At 38.2% G+C, this 23,874-nt stretch overlaps 1 pseudogene; it reads right to left on the reverse strand.

Annotated features, from left to right (window-relative positions):
• Positions 1-3,035: 3,035 nt before the first annotated feature.
• LOC137134548 (solute carrier family 4 member 11-like) lies at positions 3,036-15,334 on the reverse strand (annotated as a pseudogene).
• Between the last annotated feature and the right edge of the window lie 8,540 nt (positions 15,335-23,874).

A 23,874-nucleotide genomic window follows, 5' to 3' on the forward strand; every position in this document is an offset into this window, starting at 1 on the left:
TCAATCTTCAGTCATAAAAGGTAAAGTTAGTTTATGTGCATAAGATAGAAATGGTTCCCATATCGTGAAAAATCTGTCTGTGGATCCTTGTAATATATATCTGATCTTTTTCAATTTTAAAAGAGTAAATGTCCTCACACATCCAACACCCAAAAAGAGGGTGGGCGGGCATTTTTCAATGTGTAAGAATAAGACACATTGCTAAAAGAGTAGAATAGACACTGACATCCCATGTTTTGTTCAGTTCAACGTTCTGTAGTGTTACAACACCAAAGAGGCCTAAAAGAGGACGGGGATTGGGAAAGGGAAGATTGTATCGTCTCACATACAGCTGTGTTATATAATTCACTTTACTTTTGACTTGATCTCTAGACTTAAATCAAGAGATGTCTTTGTTGCTCAGGAGAAGAACTGTATATACTGATTTGTTATGTGCCTTGTAAATTGCAAAGTAGTTTGTATTTGTGTCTAAGTTGTTCACATGATGTGAAAATGTCATCAAGAGGGTACAAACAAATGGGTTGGCTGGAACGTAGACAGCTGTTGGAATAATTCTGTAGTTTCTTCTGAACTGGGAACAGCTCGTCAGGGAGTGTTAAACTACGGGGTTCTGGCAGGATGGAGGGATATGTAGGGGTATTGGTGGACTCAAGAGAGCTACAAGTGATGTATTCCCACAGAAACTCGACTCAGTTTCAGCCAGGCAGGAGTTTCTGAGGGGTCTGTGTTACCTCGCCACTGGATTTTGCTGGTAATTTTGGATGCCCAATATTGTATTTGAAAATGTGGTAAAGCCATCGCACCATTCAACTTTTTTCCTTTGTAAAAAAATTGCTTTGACCTTTGTTACGTTACATACATTTAGTGAGTAAATAGTTTTATTTCAATGTATGAAAATGTTTTGAAACCATGGACACATCAGTACAAAGTCTAGAAATGAGGAAAAGGCATGGAACTACTGGAGAGGCTATGTTCTACCTGCCCAGACAAGAGCTGAAATTATTCACTACACATCTCAGATCATGAAGGGGTGTTCTGTGTAGGTGGCAGAGAGCTAAATATACAGTGGTTTTGTGATGGAAAATTAATTGGCAGTATCTCTATGGTGACTGTCACATAATCTCTGTCATCTCTCACTCTCTTCCCCTCTCCCTATCTTTCATAACTCATGGGATTCAATTAAAAGTCCCTTCCGAGAACCAGTCTCAGCAGAGTCATGAACTTGGCTGCATTTTAATACTTGTGCCTACAGTTGGCCCAGAGTTCTGGCTGGCCTGGACAAAAAGGCTACGCAGGAAGGTCATCAAGGTCGGCTTTCAATGGTATTCTTGAATTAGTACAATCATGTAAATTAAATTGTGTGAAAGCTACTAAATGTGCACCTGAGACATATGCAGTGATGCAGTGCAGTCCATTTATTTAAATCTCTCAGTGTTGAATTATGCTCTGATTTGGTGTCACGTAATTGCACTGTTAGTCCTCAAATGGACAATGAACAGCAGAAGAGTAATGGGAACCAAAAATCCTGCAAATGTTAAAATGAAAGGATAGATGTGGTTTTGCCATTGCTGTCAAAATGTGTTTCTAATTTGGTCATTTGAATGTGATCATACCAGTAATTTGTCTATTATCATGAATCAGAAAAGAACACATATTGGTCTCAGAAGACATTCAAAGCTCCCAGCCCTGGATCATTGTACAAAGGCAGACAAAGAGACTTTTTTTTGCACTACAGTATTTATTTCCAAATTATTGAATGTGAAATACAACTAATTATTTTTTTTCTGCTGCATTTCTGGTCATACTTTCAGCTACAGATGATAATTGTGTTCCCTCTTTATTGAGGCACACAGGAGCTTAATTTTGTCAGTGGATTCAAATAAACTTTTCCCCTGCTAAAACATTCGAGCCACTCACTTCAGACTCATAATGACACAATTGATATGTTAATAGTGGAAAAAAAAATCTTAAATTATCTTAAATTAGAGCATTGTGTCGCTTGTTGGCTTACAAAACAGGTTTTTCATAAATAACAAGTGAAACATTAACCTGATGAGACATCTATAGGTGGTGACTTTGGTGCCGTTCTTTTATGATTTCTGTGTAATCTTCTACAATCCATCATCTTAGTTTCTTCTGCAGAATGATATGACTCTAAATACTTTTCTACCATTGTCCAAGCCACATTACATTGAGCTTCTACTGCCATCTATTGGAACCCCTCATAGCTGTAACACTGTCGGCCCTTCTCGGCTTAATACACGATGGCATTGTGCTGACGCTGTGTGTGATGGTATTTCAGAGGGGGCCCCAACGTCCTCTCACATACTGTATCAACAACTGGGGCTGTGTTTTGCTTTGGGAGCTAACATTAGATTGGTGCACTGTAATGACAAATTTCCATTTACTTCCGGTAAATAGTTTTATTTGTTTCACAACAGTTTGATTAAATATCAGCACTTTAATTCACAGAACCAATTATCTTTATAATAACGTACTTCATCATTTTATTTGTCTGCTCCAAATGAGACACCACACCAGATTTTTTCATCTCAAGAATCTTATCATACTAGGCTTCAGTGTTGATTCAAACATCAGCAGCATGAGGTGACACTGCACTTTGCATGTTTTAAACTATGACAAAATTCCTTTGGACTTAGTTCAATGATTAATGGATGATTCTATGGTGATGAAATTACAGTGCAATTGAAACACCCTTGATCACCTCATCAGTGTCACACTTTGAATTCAGGTAGGACACAGACCAGACAGCTCTCTATTAAACAACATGATGCCTAAATTAAATGAACTAATGAACATGGCTTTAAATATACAAATATTAAGACATTAACATGTTCATCTGTCAGTTACTGTATGTGTGTGTGTGTGTGTGTGTGTGTGTGTGTGTGTGTGTGTGTGTGTGTGTGTGTGTGTGTGTGTGTGTGTGTGTGTGTGTGTGTGTGTGTGTGTGTCCCTTCAGGGCTATACTGTTAAATGCAATGAAGATGCAAAAATATTATGACATATTAAAGTCAGCTACAGAGAAGCTAAAAGCAACTTCATTTCATTAAGTTGCGATAAAAAAATCATTGAGTGCTGAGTCTGTTTCCCTTTTATTGCAATACATTGATCTTTTCTGATGTTTCTTGTTTTTACTACGTGTGCTGAGCATCCATGATGTCCAGATATTGGGCATTGATCACTCTGGGGAGTAGACTGGTCCTGAGATAAAACACAAACAGATGACAAATGATCCATTCGCATGTATTATTTACATCAAAAAACAGTAGCTAAATAATATATTCTCCAAACAATAAACCATGAGTTTAAACCACAAAGCAACATAAACAATTAGATATAGCAGGGGAAATATTTATCTTTCCTATTAACAAGTGACCAAATCTCTTGAGTTATACAGTCGTCCTGAATAAATTGGAGTAGAAGTCTATAGTGTACATGTCAATGTACAACAACCTGACATTAATGTCTATGCTGGTCCCACTGTGCCTCCTAATGGCCTGCGCAATCTTTCCTGACAGGAACAAGTAGGATCATTAGAAGGGGGAAGACCATCTTTATGTAGGGCAGAGGATGCATCCCAAACACACACACAATGATCAGCTGGATCATCTGCAGCTCAGGTTGGGAATACAACATGATTAAAAAGCTGCTTTAGGTTACATTTTGCTTCATAATAAATTTTGCAAAGTTAGATTACTCAACTACCAATTTGCGGCTTCCACTCTGTGATGTTAAATCAAGCACAAAGACACAAACTGAGACAAACAGATATACTGACAATTAACAAACAAAGCAATTGATCAAACCACAGCCTCACCTGTTCCTTAAGCAGCAGGGCCATGCGGTCTACCATCTGGTTCCCATCAAGCGACGTGGCTGCGATGTAAAGGAAGAGGCCGTAGAGGATGGGCTTGGGGATCCACTGCAGAGGAACGGGCAGCATGAAGGCAGACAGTCCGATCAGGATGCTGGCCACCACCAAGGTGAGACGTATCTCCTTCACACTGACAATACTTTTGGACACAAAGTAAAACTAGAAAACATGTCCTAATGGTACAACAAGAGAACAGGGTTATGACCCCCAAAGTGAAACAGTGTCTACTTGGTAGTGATTGCACAATGTGATTTGTGTGGACTGATAACATGTGAATTAGTTTCAGGAGCCAAAACAGTGAAGGTTTCCAGTGTTTCCCAAGTGTGAAAGGTACTGTGAACAGTACCCTTTTCTTTTCTTTTTAATCCCTTTATATCTTGTTGTTTTAGCCTTTCAGACAAAATAATTCATGTTAAAAATCCTAATTTTAAATATCTTTATGCATTTTGGATTTTTCTTCAGCCAAATACATATTTTAAAATGTATGCAAACAAACAAAACTGCAAACATTACGGCATATAAACAACAACATATAAAAACATAAAACCAATTCAGTTTTTACAATAAAGTATTAGACTATTGCGATGGAAGAAATTCAATAAACAAACACATCCAAACACTTCAGTCCATGTGGGTATCACAGTGTTGCTTCTGGAGGTTTCCAAACTGGTCAAAACAAAGACATTTGTTTTTACCTTAACAGCTCATTCAGCTGATGGTTATTTATGTATTCATTAGGATTGTGTGACATGATTGAAATCCCCAGAACCATCCAGTAAGGGGGCCTCATATTAAGGGTTTTTTATTTACTACTGTTTCCACAGCCAAGAAGGTCTTTCAAACTCAAAACATTTTCAGTGAATATTTATAGAATATACTTTGGAACTAAGGCAGCAAATGTCTCACAAATTTCACTCATTTGAACTGGCACTAAAGCCTTTAAACCGAGGGGGAAAGAGTTTAAACAAGCTGGAGTGTTCAGTCAGTCACGATGTGGATGCCTTTGGAAGCACTGCTCAGTTTGTGTCCTTGTTTTAACTTTACTCACGTCGTGTAGAGGTGTCCATTCTCTACGTGCTGTTCCACTTTGGCCAGCTGACGGGCATGTAGGAAGGAGTGAGGGAAGGCAGCGTGCATCCATGGCAACCCCAGACAGGACATGAGGATGTTGATGAAGCCAGTCAGCATTAAGTCCCAGTGGAACGCTGTGCCTTTTAGCAACCTGGAGCGGACATTCACACATACGGGTTTCAAGTGGTTTGTCAATAAACGGCTGCAGCAGTATATCAATGCTACAACTGGATGTTTCCAGACTAAACTGAACATTTTAGACATGTGTGTAATAGGAATAAATGCTGTAGGAGTTGCTCAAAGTCCAAATAAATCATTTTCATAAAATTTGGTGCAAGGTCAAAACAATTAGTGTCAACTTTTTTGCCATTGTTTGACCCTTAAACTTTTGGGTCTTACTTGTGTTCAGGTACATGTTTAAGTGAGATGACAATGTTCTGGTCAATAAAGATGAGCAACGCAAGGAGAAATCCCAGCCCGACTGCGCTTAGTGTGTTCATTTCTGTCAGCTTTTCAAACAGAACTTGAAGATCGGGCCATCGTGGACACTAAACACGGGAACTAATAGGAGCATTAGATTTATAAAAATAGAATATGAACAAGTCAAATACAGCTTTAGCACATTACAAATAAGTTAACATAAGACTTATAGTGATAAAAGGATTGCCTGAACAGAACTTGCTGCTAGTACTCTTTGTTTCTTATGCAACATCATCTCTGACCCACACTGAATTAGAGCTCACACTGGGTTAAAAAGCTCACTGGAAACAAATATTCTCCTTTTTCCCACCATCGTGGGAGACATGAATGCGTTCTCTGCCAAGGTTGTGACTTTAAGTCTCAAGAGTACTCTTCTATCACTTCTTTTATCTGAGAGATCTGTACTCACGCTGTATGTCAAGGAAAAGGTAGGAGCCAATGAAGGAGAATATCGCCACGGAGACAGGGAAGGCACAGTCAGACACCACCTCTCTGATTTTGTCATTCAGATATGGGCTGAAAGAAAACAAAAAACGCAGACTTGAGCATTTCTTCAACTCCTTCAGCTCTGATGTAATAAATTCTACTATTTTACTACAGTATTTACAAAAGTCACTCTCTTATTGCCACTTGGGAAAGAACAATGACATCCCAGGAGACAGACATGGGAATTCACAATGTCAAAGTCACATTTATCTAATTCACGTATAAGAATGGTATGAGTGAAGAGGAGTGAAAATCATTGCATATGTGTTGCAACCTTCTGCCTGGCTCTTGGGATAAGAGTTTTCCTACCTTTTCAGCTTCTCTTACTTTCATGTAAGTTATACATGACTCGATATGAAGCAGGGATGAAATATGTCACGATATGTCATGCTTATACTCACCAGTGGATCAAGTATTCAGTTTTATTCTAAAGTAGATGTACTGAAATAAGCATAACATTCAAGGACAGTACTAAAAAGTCCTGCAATCAAATTTGTACTTGAGGAAAAGGATCTGACTACTAGCAGTAAAATGACCTCCATCAGTATTTAAGCAGAATTTAAATGATTTAGGCTGCTGAGGGGAAACTCATCTAATTATATTGCATGTATCGCATTAGATTAACAGAAATATGTGTCTGAACTATTACTATTACTTACTGTTACCTCTCTCTTTTTTTCTTTATCTCTCTCTATCGCTCTCTCTGCTGTGACCAGCACAGTGCCCCCGATTCTCAGATCGAATGCAAGCAGGAAGTGCTCCAGCACCAGCTGGACATAAAAAATGCTAATGGACTTAGCTTTTCAATTGCATAGGGTCAGGGAGGCGCTGGGTCCAAATTGCACACACATGCACAAGGCTCTGGGTGCTTGGGCACTGCTTATAGTTTCCACCGAGTTAAGTAGTTAATGTGTGCCTCCAACTGATGTAGTAATTTTATTGTTTCAAATGTTGTTTCAAAAGTTAAATTTACCTACTGTTTTGAAGTTCAGTCAAAAACAGTAAGTTTGATTTTTTCACACTTTAATTAACTTTTAACTTCCTAATACTAGTAAGAAGGCGTAAAATTATCTAATTTATGTAACGTAGCCACATAATATTTGAGCATAGTGCCTTCTCTTGACGAGGTAGAGGGTGTAACCCAGCCACAATGTCCCCAACATGAGCAGCAGACAGAGGATAGGTCATTCTCTTGTGCACAACACCAAAGACTCAGGCAGGACTGACATGGCTGACATGTGTCCTTCAGCATGTCCCAACAGTGACACGGTCTCATTTATATGCCCCTGTGTTCCCACTGTCATGTTCTTTGTCTTTTCCAGAATCTCATTAATCTATTGAAGCACCAGTGTGCTGTTTGTGGTCACCAGTGTGGCCCCATGGTAGAAGTGCTGAAAAAGTGAGACATTGAATGTGATTTACAGGAGCTTATCACAAGGCATTTACAGCGTGTCCATTTCACACGACACTGGCACATGGCACTGTATCACAAACTCTGCACAGCTTGCTATAGTTTAGCAGAGAAAAGCCTGCGGCTTAAAACTGAGAGAAAAAAAACTGTAAAGAATCCACCATAAGCCCTGTATTCTGACAAAACCCCCGTGAGAAAGATATAAACAGAAGCAACATGAAAAGATACACTATATTAAAATTATAAAACAACACTCAGGGGGTCTTGTTTTGATTTCATGCTTGCCTTTCCTCTAAAGACGCCATGATGGATACGGATATTTGCCGGGCTACATTACCTATAACAATACGCAGGATGTTTAGAAATTCCCCCGCAGTTCAGCTAGATAGGTTCACTGCAGAAGCATTCAAAACATGTTTAATGTAGTCTGACCTTGGCTTGACTCACGTTTGATGGTGCCTTTCACTGCATCCCCAACAAATGCTATGGAGATGAACAATGCAATGACTTCTTCTGTCGACCTGAAAGATAATGGAAATGAAAGGAGCATGCAGGCATCATTCATGTTTTATCACAACTGTGTTTTTTATGGAGACACAGACGTAACAATCCATTCAAGGAAAAATGATGGTCGAGATAGCAAGAATGTACATTAAACAATATTATTGATTATGGCTGAAAAAAGATAACATAACAGATGTGTCTTTTCTTATCATTGACCTCAGCTCAGTGCATGGCCACACGATTCAATGTTAAATTATATATATTACAAGTATGAAGCTTCTTGCTGTCATGGGTCATTGTACCAAACGTTGTTTGAGAGTTGTGTTATATATTCAACGTTTGAAGAGTTTCATCAGCAGGCTGACATTGAATACGCTGCCGAGGATGAGGAATAAACTGTTCCATAAACCGATGCAGGCATAGAAAGCATCAAAGTCAAGGTCGTAGTCATCGCAGATGCCCCTGATTACTGTGATGGCAGACACAGACACATGTCCTATTCTCATATTAATAATACCATAGTTAAACTATAATCAAAATTGTTTCATGGTAAATCTGCAGCCATATTGTTTTATAATTTATTGTTATGGATACATCAGTATATGGATTTTGAATTGTCTATTGATGTTTACAGTAAATATTATACATTTATGAGAAGCAGGAAAAGGAGAAAACCCTTTACTAATTCTTAACAAAGAAACTGTATCCAATTCCAGAAGAAAAGAAATTAAAATTACACCACACCCTGGTGAATTCAAAACATAGATAACATGTCAGCATTATCATGCTTTTAAGGTTGAGTTACTGGAGACGTGATGAATGTAATTCTGGTATCTACCTCCCAGCTATCAAACAGTTCGTGCTGAGTAGGTAGTGCAGAATGTGGCTGTAAAATGTTGCCTGCTGTGGCTGGAAATTATCTTGACGAGCAGAAAGAGAAGAGAATTATACTGTCAATATACAGTAGCATAAAACAAAAACAAACAAGCAAAATGTTTCCAACAAGGACTGGAAATGAGCAGAGTTAAGTCGTATTTATCTGTGGGTTTGTCTCTGCAAGTGATCCTTTTAAGATTAAACAGAAACATTTGGTTCAAGATTATTCCAAATGTTTTTAATGTTCTTTCTCAGGCAGCATCAGAAACACTGAGTGACCTGACGAACGATCTCCATTTGTTTGTTTAATGCTGCATGATGAAGAGTGTCAGTACTTTTATGTGCATGTAGTACTTTTAATTATGTTCTTCTGGCAACTGATGTATGGTAAAGTATGTGATATACCAGATAAATAGCATATTATCAAATGTGACATCCATTCTTTTTTAGTTAGTAGCATTACACACCACTTATAAACACGGGTAGTGGTGCAGTTCTCAATGGAATAACCAGTGGGGAACCAGCAAAAAGAGCGTAGATCACTCCACCGATGCTCTGACCAACAATGGTCTTCTGAACATCTGCCAAACAACAAAAAAACAACAATTTATAACTCATTATATTATAAATTATTCTCAGATACTTTTGTATTACTATTTGAAAAAGATCATAGATGGATTATTAATTAGACCTAACAGCCACTGACCCGGCAACTCAGTGGCCACTGGGCCCCTGTGTGGTGTGATTCTTAATACAAACGTTCTTACAAGAAAGTCAAAGTGCTCGTTTTAAGAGGCACAAAATTATCGTAAAGAGAGATAATGTGTGGAGATGCATGACCAAAAAATGTAATAAATAGTACAGTTTTTACGCCGCATGCCCTTCCTGATGCAACCCTCCCCAGTTTCTAGTATAATATAAGACAATACATAACTTAAAACAATGTGACAGCCTAATTAAAGTTGCTCTCAGTGCCGCCTGCAATATGAGGACAGGGCTATACCTTGTAAGTGGCGGGCGAAACACGTAGCTCCTCCCTAATGTTTATGTATAGACCTAAACTCTAAAAAAAAAGGTGTAACCTAAATGTGTTTGCTGGCGATATGCTGGTTTAATGGTCATCACTTTTTGGTGTTTTGTGTGTCTGTCATTCTTTGGGTCCTATACAGGAGGAGTGTGGGCCTTTTGTCTCATAAACTATTCATGAATATAAAGTAAAACTGCAGATCAAGACAATAGAGGTTCATACCTATCTCTCCTCTTGTGTTTTCATCATTCAATAAGCCAAATGCAATAGCAGGCAGCAGAATGGCAATGTAGAGGAAAATAGCAGTGGTGGTGTACTTCAGCAGAAAGCGGTCCTTCCCAGTTACTCCTTGATGGATTATTCAAAGGGTTATTAAAGATATAACAACCAAGCCCATAAGAAGAGCCAAAGCAGCGAAACTTTGAATTCTAATCTTTTAGGTGTGAGACTTGAAAGAGGAAAGTTCGCGATTTTGTAGTAGTACCACATCCACAAGATATTGCAAGATATTGTTAATACTGCCTGTGAAGTCTGACGGGTAGAGGGGGAGTCTGGGACGGAGGTCATCATAAACACCTTTCCCAGCTTTGAAGAAATCTTTGCACTGTGAACAGAAAGACAATGGATGCTTCAGCAAGTGTGAAGGACTATAGAAAACAGTACTCAATCACATATTGTAACTCTGAGTCCTCTATGAGGACCATAAAGAAATTTGCATAAAATGCTAAGAGACAATCATGATGAGCACTAGAGCAGAAGCAACAGCCACTAAGCAACTGGCAGAACAGCAGAGTGATTGTTAGACAGCTCCACCTGTGATAATAGAGCCAATCTTATCACAATGCAGCATTTTCATTATAAGCCATGTTTGTTTGAAAGTGCACCAAACTTATTTCAATGTGTCAAACAGACCATCATATCTAAATTGGTCATTTACAAAAGGCTACACTGTGCTTTCTGGTCCCCATTCTCACAGAAATAGCAGAAATACTGTGCATCCTCCTTGGGAATTGATGGAGGTGGAAGTGTGTTTAGAAAAGATTGGTTTGGGAATGTTCTCTGAAAAGATATCGTGAAATGATTTTATCCTTGTGTTGACAGTCAAGATATAAAGTGCAGAAAAACGTCAAAGGCAATCTACAAGGGGTGTGCACCTGCAACTGCAAGTGTGGCCTTTTTTACTGAGGTAAAGACTCCAGACCCCCACTGTGTTGATGCAGTGTTCCCATTGATATGACTGGTGTTCTTTTTTTTTCTCCACACAGAGTCAGTGGTGTTTCTTTGTTAAACTCTCTGGATTCAAAACATATTAGTATAGTAGCTACAAAACTACATTTAAAAACTGTTCTAAAGCCGAACAGAACATCAGGTGTAGTCACAACCTGTTGTTAACTTCAGTTATTTATAACCCAAATTGGTGATTTCTCCCTAGGCAGTGTTTAGTTGTTCCCATTCTCCAACCTCCTGCTAAACACACATTTTCTCTCCCTTTAAACACCGGACTTAATGAAATACTTATTACATGGTGCTGCACACATTCTGCTGCCAAGCTTCATGGCAGACTTGGCAGTTTTCTCAGCCTGTTGCCCAGGTGTTTTTCATTCCTGGGGCCAGGACAAGTAGTGTGTGTGTGTGGAAAGAGAATAATCAGCAAATCTGCTTCAACTACTTCACTGCATCGTTTCTTTATGTGGCTGGATGGAGTGGAAAAACTACATGAGGAGATGGCCAACAGTCAGGAGAGAACGTTTATGTTGATTTTAAAAGGGAGTTTGCTTCATTAGCTGGGGTTGTGTTTCTGTACGGGTGTATGTTGGCATCTCTACCGTTCTTATACTGTATATAGAAACTGCACTTAACCCATGTCACTCATATGGCCACTGCACTGATTACACTCTACATATCCTCCTTTCGTACCTTCAGTGGTTTGCCTCTACGTTGATCTGAGTCCTCTAATTCCTCCACAAGTGGCTTCTTGTTGACTACAGAGAGCTGCTGCGGCCGGTGGACCAGCTCCTGTTTGAACTCCTCCTGGGTCTTGGTCTCCAGAAGTTTCTGTCTGAAGGAAATATTCAGAGTTCAATGGCTGTCTTGGTGCTTTTCTGAAAAAGAATAATAGGAAGGTTTAAACAAAAATTCTGTGTGTTCTGTCTGTTTAGAAGCATTTTTTCAGTGTCTATTTTTATAAAAAAAAAAATTGTTTAACAATTTTTTTCCTTCTACTTATTCTCACAGTTTAGATTTGTTTTACATTTGTTGACATTTTGCTTTGTGTTACAGAAAGCATAAGGACACAGGTAATAAAGGTAAGGGGTTTAGTTTTTTTTTGTTTTTTTGTCCTATCAGCTTATCCCGTGAGCTCAGGGTCACAGCAGATCATTTGTCCACATGTTGATTTGGCATTTTGATTTTTTATGCCAGATGCCCTTCCTGACGCAACCCTCCCCAATTTCTACTGGGCTTGGGACCAGCAATGTGTGGCTGGGGATGGGCTGTTGGGGATTCAGGGACACTTCGACATTTAGTCGGGAAGAGCAGGGCGTGCACCTCCAGCCGTATGGTCGGTAGCAGCTACTCTGCCAACTGAGCCTGTGCCGCCCCTAACAAAGGTAAGGGGTACTTTTCTAAAAATCTCAGAAAATAGCAGTAAATTGTTTATCATAAATTACCAGTCACATTACAGGTTTCATCAATATAGCAGCCCAAGATCCAAAGATATACATGTCATCATCATAGACTTTCTGGCTTTGTTTGTTTTAAATGAAGTGTGAAATTAATTGATTGACAAATTAAAAATAATTGTTTCAGCCAAGTGTTTCACCAGATTGCACAAAAACCAAACAGTGTAAATTTAAGAACTAACAGGTCCTTACCGTCCTAGGAGGGGCAAGGATGAGAATGACATAGCGGGCCTCACAGCAGTTAATGCCCCCAGTTCTGTGCTTTCTCCAGTCGGGCAACACAGACATGAAACTGCTGCAGACTTCTCACATTAGAGCTGGATTGATTGAAAAAGTATGTACTTGGAATTGGTGCATTAATTATTCTGTCGCATTGTTCTTTTCTGTATTTACTTTTCCAATGAGTTTTTGTGAGTTGCCCTTTTGTTCAGTCAAATCAGCTCAGCAACGGTCAAGAGGGAAATCATCACCTACTGAAGTGGAGGCTGAAAGAACTGGTCAAAATATCACCTTATCACATAAACATTATTGCAGATGAACTCACAGAATACAAAGCCAAGACTGCTGATAACGAATGCCTGTGGAATTGGCAGTCACACCCTGAATGGTCTCAGACAGGAGGTGAACTGTGGGAGCATAAAAACAATCCAGTGAACAGCCAAAAAACGCATAAACCTTCTTCCGAGTGCACCTATTATGTTCTCCTGACCATTAAACTCCTTCCCTCCTGCGTCTGTGAATAGGGAGTTCATGACCTCGTCCACGTCACGGATCCCGTGACATCCTCTACTACATGAGTTAACATTCACCGTAGGACCTCATCCAGAGTGGCAGCTTTCTCATCCAAAAGGATATTCGCTTGGGCCAGAAAGCTTTCCAGGTCCCTGTGGGCACGCATTTCTTCCTGGAAGTTCACTGGCTTCACATACTAGTAAAAGTCATGAGCAAGGAATATGTGATTCATTGTGAGACGACGTCTTGAAAATTACAGAAGAGAAGGAGCAGTTTTAAGAAAATGATAGAATTGCCTTCGCTGGGCTTTGTATTTAATGATAAAAAGAAAATGTTGTTATGATATCACATTAAAGTCTTACTTTTCTTGTTGTACTTAGTAGCCCAATCCCAGGGCCTTCAGGATCTGCAAACACAATAACGACTTTTTGTTTTACACACTGTTTTATCTCTTCCCTTTATCCCCACTCCTTGTTACTCCTCTGCACTTCTATAGTAATCACAGTCATTAACATCAGTTTTGAACTATTATTAAGATAGTCAAAGATAAGAGGGTACACTTGCTGCCAGTTTGTGAACAGAAACTTTGTCTCAGGTATCTTCACTCAGCAAATCAGAGCTCGCACACATGACTTCCTATTTGGAGAGAATGCAAATTATTGTTTCCTTCTCTCTTACTCATCTGTATTCCACATATTAAACATGTTTAGGTCTAATATATTACAGTTAACACATGTAGCACACACAGACCTGAGACACTGATGTGGATTTGTCATAGATGTAACCCACAATCCTCCTGCTCTCCATCCTGCAGCGCTGTGGATAAAGCATAAATCATCAGTAGAATATCCAATTCCAATTTCTGTGTCAGAATATTTTTTACCTGCGCCGCTTTATTAAAATTCACTTTAAAACGTAATGAATCTCATAAAATAACCTGTAATAATAAAACTTGTTTCATAGATTTAGTTTGCTGCCTCATTGCAAAACACCACACTGAGATAAAACTGTTCTTTGTATCAAGGTTAGGATGTGTTTCTAGCCACATTAACAGTGTCTCCAATAAGAGACAATTTATCTCGCCCTCCCACCACTCTGCCATCTGTTGACAAGCACAGCAAGAGGGAGCAGGAAAGACTTAATAAAAATCCTGCTTAAACCAGACATGCTGCAATATAACATCAGCGGCCCCTCGTAAATTCCTTCATTGCAAGATAAATATGGCATCTCGATTGCAAGTTTTATGAGCATAGAAGGAACATCCTCAGATTTAGAGAATTAACCTTAACCATTCATGAGCAAAGCTTTAAGCTATGATTATTCCCCCTTCCCATCATTGACTCAGAGATCATTTGCCTTGTTATTTACCCATTAATTAACCTCTCAACACACAGCAAAGGGAGCAGCTGTGCTCACCAGCATGTGAAATGGGTCATCAGTGAGCAGTGAGAAGCTTTGGCATTAGTATGAATAACTGCTGCAATAAATGCACATGTGTATTATCTCTGAATAGTGTTCTCTATGTTTGCAAAGCGGATCATACCAAGTACATATAAGAGAAGGCCTCTGCGGAGAAGCCATTCTTGGACCTCCCAGTGCAAGCATGTAATCAGGGAAGCTTTCCCTCGTGCTGAGAAACACATCGACAACACAAACACCCATATTTCTTTTCACACAAACAACACAGAGGACACAGTAACTTTTCTTCATGTAATGCAAATATAAAGTTGTGATATTTGTTACAAAAACGTAATCACATTTGCACAGTTTTATTTTATACTAGTTTTATTCGAACATAATTTTAAGCAGACAGGAATTTGTTGTGTGGGACGGGCTGGTTAGTTATTGCACACAATACCCATATCCAGCGCTGTCTACTCTCCAGTGTTCTCCCCAGCTACTCTTAGCGAATCCCAAGGCATTCTCACGCTAGATGAGATATTTAAACTGTAGTATTATGACTTTTAATATTATTAATAGGCTTTCCACTGGAGCATCACATAGGATACATGCACATTATCAGTGATGTCTTTATCCCCAATAATGGGCACCGGAGTTGCCAAGATCTCTCAAGGTTTTCAGAACTAGAAGTGGTACCGAAATGCCCAGATGTCTTCAGGGATTTCCACACTGGACACGGCCTTCATCAACCACAGCAGGCAGCGGGTCATGCAGAGTAGGCCGAGCTCTCTCCTCCTGACACCAAAGAAGCGTAGGCAGGCTTCAGCAGCTCTTGACGTCTCCTTGATGTCCAAATAACCGGGACTAACTGGTCACAAATTGACTTTGGCAAGAATTCAGGCTGGTTCAGGCTGTTGTGAAAATTAACTACTGGGTTTCACATTGAAAGATCCTTCACTCTGTTACTGGTGCAAAAGTTAAACCTGGCTTGTTATAAATGGATGAGCACAGAAATATCATGAGTCACCGTGCTTACAAAGTTACAAAAAAGACAATAATTAGACAGAGAAAAAGGGAAATGGGCTAAGGTCCAGCCTGGACTGAAGTTCAGATGGCTTTACTGGATACTTTATAGATAATGGGCCTTTCAAGCCTTTGGGAGAAGACGCTTTGTTTACTCAGTGCAGAAGACTAATTCAGTCTCATTTATGAGTCTCAAAACATCTATGTCCTATAAAAAGACAAAGACAAAGTAATGAGAATGTAATGGAAGGAAAAACTCGCACTTTTCACAATTTGCAATTCATTTGCCATTCGCAATGGCAACACTAAGCTTCTGAATTCAGTAAATGACAATTGGTCAAGGCAGATGCCGCCCACCCTGAGCTTGGTTCTGCTGGAGGTTTCTTCATTTAAAGTAGGTTTATCCTCTCCACCGTCGCCTAGGGCTTGTTGGGTTTCCTCTACATATTCATTGTTATTATGTTAAGTGCCTTCAGATGACTACGCTGTAAATTGGTGCTATATTAAAAAGGCTGAATTGAACGGAATTGAAATGAATTAACCTTAATGTCAGAGGCCATGAAATCCAACTTTTGTAGTATCCAAGTCAGAGCCCTGACCTCAACCCAATACAGATGCTGTGGAATGACCTCAAGAGGGCCATTCATACCAGACGTTCTAAGTATATGGTTGAGCTGAACTAGCTCTGTAAAGAACAATGTTCCTCCTGAACATTGTGCAGGTCTAATCTCTAGCTACAGAAAGTGCTTGCTTGAGGTTAGTGCTGCCAAAGGTGGTTCAACCAGTTATTAAAACACTGTTGCCATTACTTATTCCACCAACACATTGTATTTAATGAGTGTGTTTAACAAGACATAAAAGAGCATGACTGCTGGAGTTTAACAGCTTAGAAATATGGTGTTTGTTGTTTTGGTGAACATTAGATCTCCTTTCCCGACCAATTTATGCAGAAAACCAGGAAATGGCAAACAGTGTCATTACTTTTTCTGTTGTATTGGCAGTCAAAATCAACAGCTTTAGGCTTGTCTCTTCAGGGGTCGCCTCAGTGAAACGTATTGCATGTTGATTATAAGAACTCAGGACCGGCAACAAGGTTTCCCTTGGATGCTGGATGGGGCCACAGGTGCAGGTGGCCTTTTGCATCCCAGACCAATGCTCTACCACTGAGCCACGGTGTATCTGATAAATGCTGCTCCAACTCTACAAATGAGCTTTTCCTTCCCTGAAGCAAAGTTTGGCTCCAGGATCTCCTGAGCAAGGTTATTGCTCAAAGCAGATTAGACAGAACATTCCCAGGCCTCCTGCACTCCGACGGGGTGCCCTACAGCTTATGCAACAAGCTGTACCAGCACCGGGTGTGTCAAGGATGAGCACACAGTCTGCCTGACTGACTTGTCTCATGAAGTCTTATTGTTTACTTTACTTGTGTAAAGAACACAAAGACGTAGTACAACACACTTTTCTCAGTATTTCCACAGGTGGAATATGTGTGACGTGAAAAAATACAAAAGTGTGCTTCAAAAGTAACAGCTGACAGCCCGGTCAGTGTTTGAACTTTCACCTAATTGTATTCTCTACATTCACTGTTCAGTCGGTAGTGACTGCTGCAGAAATTTATTAGACATAACAATTTCAGTCTTTCTGCAGGCCCGTGGGTTAAGGTGACTCATGCCTGTGGGTTTCCTGTTGGCAGACAAGCTGATTTCCCCTTGTCTGGTGGCAATGTCACAGACAGGAGTGTAAGTCAAGCCATGGCTTTTCTACGGTGTCTGTTTTCTGACCCTTGACACCATTTGTGAACCAGTAAGAACAGGTTTCAGTAAGTTTTTTAAAATATATGTATAAAATATATATAAATAAATATAATTACGTTTATTTATTTATTTAAGTGGGTAGCTACGTTGTATATGTGATGTTTCATCTTTAGAAATAATGTGTAGTGTGATAAAGCTGTAGTCCTGTGTCTCTGTGTAAATTTGTATTTTTCATGTACTGTATTCCAAATAGACTGTAAGTTTAATATTTATTATATCAATATTTTTCTTTTCTTCCTGTAAAATGTTATTTTTGTTTAGTTCTTTAAATCTGTGAAACAAAATACTGAACTGTCATGCAAGTGGTTTGATGTCTGTAATTCCTCTGTCTCACTAGATAAACAAGTCTGACTTAAATCCTACGACATGTTCTAATAATCCCTTCCAACCTGCTATCTGAGGGTAGCAAATGTCCTTGAGCAAGAGCAAACTGAAGAATTAATGTTATGTCTCTAGAAACAAGTGTGTCGTTCTACAAAGCTGAAAACTTTGCTAATCTGTCCAAGGTGAAACCATCCATACAGATAATGTCACTGTGGATTTTCTTTTAAACTGCCTGCATTTCAACACTGTAAGATATATCACTTCCTGCTTTGCCTTCTCAAGAGTTAATTTGAGCATGGTGGATGCACATGGCTGTCAAGGAACTTTGCACACATTTATTTATCCCCCCAAAAAAGACTGATGACAGTCTTTGAGGTGTCTGTTTATCCTCCACTGTGCAGTCGACTACTGGACCAAAAGTGGTCTCAGTCACAAGTGTTACTTTTACTACACTAAAGCAGTTTATGCGAAATATGGTTGCAATCATTTGAGAGACAGAGGTTTCTTGATTATTACATTAAGGCTGATAAAATCTAATCTGTAGAGCGCTGGGATGCTGTTGGTTTGGTACAGCTTTTATATAAATTCTAACCAATATTTAATGTTTTAATTGTATTGACTGAATTGGGATGAAATCATCAACTTCAAAAAGATATATTACTAAAGAGATAAGAAATACTGGATAACCAGTGCCATTGGTGTTGTATTGCTGTAGTGATTTGCAAGTGATGTTGTCAACTATTTGAGAAGAAAGTGTAAGAAAAAAATCTTCATCTTCAGTCAAACAGTCGACAAACAATTAAGATTTTCCTTTTTATGATACTAAATCAATTCAACAAATCCATCACATTGGTACTACAACAACATTACAACAGATGCTAAAAACGTTCTATGACAGTACCATTTATTGCTGTATTGTAAATAATGAACTAATTTTTTTCTTTTTCTTTTAACTTCTGGCTTTACTGCCAATAAAGATAGTTGTGCTGTTATATTAATAACATTAATTTAAAGATATAATCATTTAAATATCACCCCAAAAAGTGAAATAACAAATATAAATGAAATTATAATACTTTTTTTTTTTACAATATTTTCAAGATTCTATCAGGACTCATTTACTCCTACAGCTATAGGATTTCTCCAAGTGTCTGAAACACTCAGGCTGAGCCATCAAAGACCTTCTCACCCCAGTCCACCCCGGGAAAACTTAGCAGATGGCACAAAATGGAGGACCTTTTTTGCTTCCATGTTCTTCATGTTTTTTGGTGGGGGGGGGTTGCTTTCCAAAGGTCAACCCATCATCATTTTCTTTGTTCCCAAACACCCTGCACTTACTACTGGTCTGCTCTCAGTATCTCGCATGCACACACCTATATACACACTTGCTCCCTGCACCTCTTCCACTAACACATTTCAAGGAGGAAGAGGGAGGGCAGAAAAAGAGGACCTAGTGGGGTGGATGTTTGTTTCTGCTGGGTCCTTGTGCCTATACATAATGCAATTAACTTATTATAGTTCAGTAATAAGTAGTTAGTTACGTGTCCATTTTGCATGCTGTTGCTTTCCTATGTTTTACTATTTTTTTATATCTGTACATCTGACTCTTTTTTATGTAATCTTAGAGTAAATGGGTTAAAGGGCAGAAAATACTCATCGCCAGATGGCCAAACTCTGGAACTCAAGCCTTCTTAATTTCATATTTGTTGAGGACTTTGTACTCCTGCCAATGCTCAGATATATTATTTTACACCATTGACCCAATCTATTACCAGAGGCCAACAAAGAGTTGCTCAAACTTTTTGTTTACTTTTCTCCTGACAATGTTCATATGCACTGTGGGACCTTAGGAACACATTTACTAAAACATGTTCACGCAGTTCAATTTGCCACACGTCCACCTGGGCACAATATGTGGCACATCAGTGTCACAGCAAATGGTCTGAATCATTTTGTTACTAAGAGATTTTAGTTTATAAATTTTAATAAACACTTATATTTAATCATTTGTCATAGGCTTTTACCAACATCAACTTACTATTAAGGCCAAAGTAACCAAATGTTGGACCCTGTGTTTGGTTGACATCCTGCTCTTTCTCTTGAGCTAAGGCCAATCTGTTATTGTTTATTTTGATTAGATACTAGTTTCATCCATTACAAATTAAATCTGCAACACAAAAAGAGTGCAAAAATGACTACTTACCACTGTACCACGGTATCCTGAACCTACTTTTTTAATAACACAAGTGAGCACAAGGTACCTTAAACAGTATGCACTGTGTAAAAAACAAAATGCTTCCTTACTGGCACCACATAAACCACTAAACTGTGGAGTCTTCATTGACAGTTTCTCACCACAATGCACTGTGTGTGTAAACTCTGAATAAACGATTGTGTTCCAAATAAAAGCAATTGCTTTTATATTGCTTTGAAGACAGTTTTGCGGAGAATTTAAAAGTTTGCTTACAATTAGTCTTCTTGTTCTTATTCTTCCTTCCTTGGTAAAAACTTTCCATTGTTGTCACCAAATCCCAGTTAGTGGAATCATATGGGTATGTATATATTGCCCCTGATGGGGGCTCACAGATAGAGAAAAATAATTGCTCCACAAGACGTCATGGTACTACAAGCATAATATAAATATCACATAAATAATTCCAATGGCTGAGAAGGAAAATATTGTTTACAATTTTCTTTCTTCATCTTTCTTTCAGTACATTAAATGAAAACTAAATATTAATAATATTATTAATCATTTTTTAAAAGGTAGGTACCATAAGAACAACTAAATCAAAAAATAAAACTGCTAAACTTAAACAAAAAACTAAATATGTAAAGGAGGCATTATGAAAATGTGTCTCACACACACATATATACTGCAGGAAATAGGAGTAACAAACAACAGATTGAGTGGCTGTCCTGAAAATTCTGGTAGGAGTTTATTTGAGTGAATAAAACTTTAAGTGAAGGAGGCAATGTGACACGACTATCACTTGTTTACAGAGAGTGTGATGTGTTTCATTGAGTTTGGCTCCAGAGGAAAACTCAGTTTAGCCTGAAGCAATAAACTCCACTTATTTCCTTTGACTGGCATGCATGTAGGAGGAATTGTAATGCAATGTTTTTATCTGACAATTTGCGAGACAAATTTTGTTGCCAGCGTGGAATATTAATATAAGCAACAATACAGAAGAATAAGAAAGCAACCTCTGTGTGAGTATGTGACTTTCTGCAGGGAAATCATTTTGCATCCAAAACAAACAGTCCTTCTGTAAGCTTTTCACTTTCTCCCTGTAGGTTCCTTTCATTGAATTTGTTATTCTATCAAGCACCAACCTTATACCTCCTTGTTATTTTTCTACTCATTACAAGCCTTGTAAAACTTTAAAGGCTGTGTTAAACAACATGAAAGGGAGTTACAGGGATCACCTTGGTGCTCGGTAAAGTTTTATGTCATACAGGGCAGCTAGTTTTGATGGGTGGGTGAAAGGAAATAAAATAAATGACGCTCCATATAGGAAATATTAATGTTGATGATAAGGATGGAATAATTGGGACACTGGTTGAGCTTGCAGCTTTAAGATGCTTTCTGGCCTAAAGCAAAAAAAAAAATTTTGAAAGTACAGGTGAGGTTCCCATGTCTGACACAAGATGGCAGCCCAGTCTGTGGATCAAAAGCAGCATGAGTGTAAGGATTTAGTAATCACAGACTGTATTTTATATCTTGTTTAACCTCAAAGGTATCTCAGCTATTACAGCTTCGTAAGTGTGACTCTCCTAGGGAAGGAGAACAAAAAGTGAAACATTTCTCACTGTGCAGTCCAAGTTGTACTTCTTTGTTTAATGTTCTAATTGAAAAAGCACCTCAACCCCATCAACTTGTGCTGGTATTGGCACTTCTAGAACTAATAATTAATATTTATTTGAGCAACATAATATGAAATCAAGGCCCAAGATTTCAGCCTGTGCCTTTATCAGGGGCAAATAAAATCAGGATCTCTGGTATAATGTATATACCAGGCATACAACTTATTTATTGTATGTGTCTAAAGGCATAAGTCTTTGCATGAAGGGCTAAGTTCCATTTACACTCAACCATGTCTCCTAAAAAATTTGTTCCTATACAACTAAACTGCAAACACACTCATGTTTCTGTGGGGAATGTAGTTTAAACCAATGCTTTGTAATACCATAGTGAGGATATGTTAACAATTAACATAATTAGCGAGTTATAGTATGTTATATGCTGCAGAGACAAAGTACTGAAATTTGTGTGTAAAGTTGTGAATTATTTTTGAATGTTTGATAATATTTGTTATATTATTATGTCTTTATTAACTGGTTTAGGGGAACCCTCGACATCTGTGCCCAGCAGAAGGTCATAACTCAATACTGGGGAGTCAAGGGGGTGAGTACTGAACAAAAGTGACATGGCAAGTGCTTATCTGACAACATTTAACAAAGGCTATATTTTATTTTAGTGCAAGCTTTAGATTCTAGTTGTACACAACTTCATACTAACTAAGAACACAAAAGTGAAAAACGGTGAACCATCTTCCAGTTAAAATAGAATGATGAGCAGCTTTTAAAGAACTTATGTGGTATAACACTGAAATGAAAACATACGTAGGAAGCATTTTAAAGGATGATTCATATATGCAGCATAATCTACTAATAGAAAGCTTTGTTATTAACACAGTAGGTGATGTGGGATCACTTCTATTAGATATTATTTATGACAATGTAAAATATCCAATATTGGATTTAGTTAGTTCAAATTAAAAATGTTATTATTATTTTTGCAGTTGCAGTGGATGTGTTGCATCCTCTCACATGGATGGTTCTACCATATACTGTCTATTATAACAACTCTCTACCTTTGTGTGCAATCTGTCACTTTACGTGTAGGCCTCCCACCCAGGTGAGCCGCTTATCTTTCTTGTGCCACATTAGCATGTGTAAGAAGTTATTTTAGAGTGACTTTTCTTCCAATTATCGCTCTTTTTACCTGATTCTCACTTTGTCCCCCAGCAGTGTTTCTTCTTCTCGCCTTGCTGTGTTGGAAAACAGATTTCACTGAGTGCCAACAGAGTCAACTAACACTTAGTATTAACCTCCTGAGCTGCTTCTTAAATTTACTAATTTAAAAAAGGGCAACTTATTAAAATGGTGCTAGAGAAGTCTTTCACAACATATTATTGTATTGCCCTTGAGATGTTCATGACCTAGTCCGCATTACAGATTACTCAAATGTCTGACAGCAATAGGAGCAACAATAATAAAATTGGCTAGGGATCATTTTCTGGTGAACATTCCAGGGATTACGTGAAAAGGGGACAGATTTTCTGAGCTGAAGCCATTATTCACATTGGAGCTCACCTAGAAGCACTGCCAATTAATTAAAATATCTCAGGGGATGGGGGTGGGGGTTATTACATCTATAATGGTGGTAATCTTGGTTGACCAAGCAAGTGAAAGATTAGAAAACAAACAGCCCCTCCAGAGACCTGGGTTACTGTACTTGATATATTGCTTTAAGCCACTAGTGGCAACACTGAGAACATTCAGTCATGCCACCCGGGGCTAAGAAAGGAAGAAATTATGCACCTATACGTTGAAAGACTAATTAATATTTTAATTGATAATCAAATATTTTTGTCACTCTATGTATACCACAATATTTTGGAATAATATATATAATTCTTTTGTCTAGAAATATATATATATATATATATATATATATATATATATATATATATATATATATATATATATATATATATATATATATATAAAATTCAACTATTTATAAATGGCCATATAAAGTAAAATTCATTTTAATAGTAAGCCTACAGAACAAAACTGGAGTAAAGACACATACTTTTTTAAAACTCAAACACTGTGGAATAAGTGATCATTATTTGGACACTTTTTAAATTCCCTTTCCTTTAATGACGTAATGTAAATGTAATGTAAACAGCTGTATGCAATTCAACTGTCGGCATTTAATTTAAAATTTCTTTTACCTTGTATTGTTTATTTCCTACAGCTTTGAACGGCTCTCGTATTTAATTTCCTCTTGCTTAATGTCCCTCATTGTTTTAATAAAGTTCTAGTAGGGAAAAAAATAAAGAAATCCCGCGTTATCT

Source organism: Channa argus, chromosome 10, assembly GCF_033026475.1.
Source record: "Channa argus isolate prfri chromosome 10, Channa argus male v1.0, whole genome shotgun sequence".
NCBI classification, from domain to species: Eukaryota; Metazoa; Chordata; class Actinopteri; order Anabantiformes; family Channidae; genus Channa; species Channa argus.